General features: G+C 35.7%; 1 non-coding gene across 1 annotated transcript; it reads left to right on the top strand.

Annotated features, from left to right (window-relative positions):
* The first annotated feature begins 310 nt into the window (after positions 1-310).
* LOC119034667 (small nucleolar RNA SNORA73 family) lies at positions 311-505 on the top strand. The gene has a single exon (XR_005079602.2). It is a non-coding gene; the product is annotated as a small nucleolar RNA SNORA73 family (small nucleolar RNA).
* Positions 506-1864: the final 1359 nt, after the last annotated feature.

Here is a 1864-nt window from a genome sequence, read left to right as displayed (position 1 = left end):
TTAAACAACATAGAGATGAAAAGCACAATTCTAAGGATCAATGAATCCAGGAGATGGTTCTCTGAAAAGATAAACAAAATTGACAAGCCTTTAAGTAGGCTCATCAAGAAGAGAGACAACCCAAATAAACACAATCAGAAATAAAAGAAGAGAGACCACAACTGACACCACAGAAATACAAAGGATTGTAAGAAATTACTATGAAGAACTGTATCCTAAGAAATTTGAAAACCTAGGTGAAATGGACAAATTTCCAGAAACATATAATCTTCCAAAAATCAATGAAGAAGAAGCAGAAAGCCTAAACAGACCAATAACAGCACATGAAATTGAAGCAGTAATCAAAAAACTCCCAGGGGAGCAGAGGGCTCTGCCCTGTGATGTACAGTCCCTTTCCACAACATTGGAGAGAAAGCCGGGCCTTGAGTCTGCGCCTGCATATTTCTACAGCTTCTCAGAGTCCTTTGGACAATGACTGAGGAGACAAACCATGCAGGAAACATCTCTAGAGCAAAACAAACAAACAAACAAACAAAAAGACTCCCATCATATGAAAGCCCTGGACCCGATGATTTCACAGGAGAATTCTACAAAGCATTTAAGGAAGAGCTAACCCCTATTCTTCACAGACTATTTCAAAAAATCCAAACTGATGGAAGACTCCCAAACTTTTTTTATGAAGCCAGCATCATCCTGATTCCAAAACCAGATAAAGGAACAAAAAAGAAAGAAAAATTCAGGCCAATATTGCTTCTGAACATAGATGCTAAAAATCCTCAACAAAATATTGGCAAACCGCATCCAACAATACATCAAAAAGATCATACACCATGACCAAATGGGATTCATCCCAGGAATGCAAGGATGGTTCAATATTCACAAATCAGTAAATGTAATACATCACATAAACAAAAGCAAAGACAAAAAACACATGATCATATCAATAGATGTGGGAAAAGCTTTTGATAAGATACAGCACCTATTTATGGTAAAAATACTCAGCAAAGTGGGAAAAGAGGGAGCATTCCTCAACATAAATAAAACCATATATGAGAGACCTACAGCCAATATCATACTCAATGGGCAATAACTAAAATCTTTTCCACTAAGATCAGGAACAAGACAATGTTGTCCACTTTCACCACTTCTATTCAATATAGTATTGGAAGTCCTAGCCACAGCAATAAGATAAGAAAAGGAAATAAAAGGCATCCAAATAGGAAAGGAGGAAGCAAAACTGTCACTGTTTGCAGATGACATGATAGTGTACATGGAAAATCCTGTAGACTCCACCCAAAATCTGCTCAACCAAATAAATGAATTTGGCAAAACAGCAGGATACAAAGTCAATATCCACAAATCAAAGGCATTTTTGTATACCAACAATGAAACAGCAGAAGCAGAAATCAAGAAAAAAACCCATTCAATACAGAAAAAGGAAAAATAAAATATTTGGGTATAAATCTAGCCAAAGAACTAAAAGACCTGTATGCAGAAAACTACACAACACTGAAGAAAGAAATCAAGTAAGACACAAACAAAAGGAAACATATATTATGTTCATGGATTGAAAGAATTAACATCATCAAAATGTCCATATTACCCAAAGCAATTTACAGATTCAATGCAATACCTATTAAAGTACCAATGGCATATTCACAGACATAGAACAAACACTATGTCAAAAAGTTATATGGAACATAAATGACCCCAAATAGCAGCTGCAATTTTGAGAAAGAAGAACAAAGTAGGAGGGATCATAACACCTGATACCAAACTGTATTACAAGGTCACTTTAATCAAAACAGCCTATTACTAGCATAAAAACAGGCACATAGAACAATGGAAAAGAACAGAGAGCCCA

Source organism: Artibeus jamaicensis, unplaced genomic scaffold, assembly GCF_021234435.1.
Source record: "Artibeus jamaicensis isolate MK-2021 breed Jamaican fruit bat unplaced genomic scaffold, CSHL_Jam_final contig_3126, whole genome shotgun sequence".
Lineage (NCBI taxonomy): Eukaryota > Metazoa > Chordata > Mammalia > Chiroptera > Phyllostomidae > Artibeus > Artibeus jamaicensis.
This window is presented reverse-complemented; position numbering and strand designations above follow the sequence as displayed.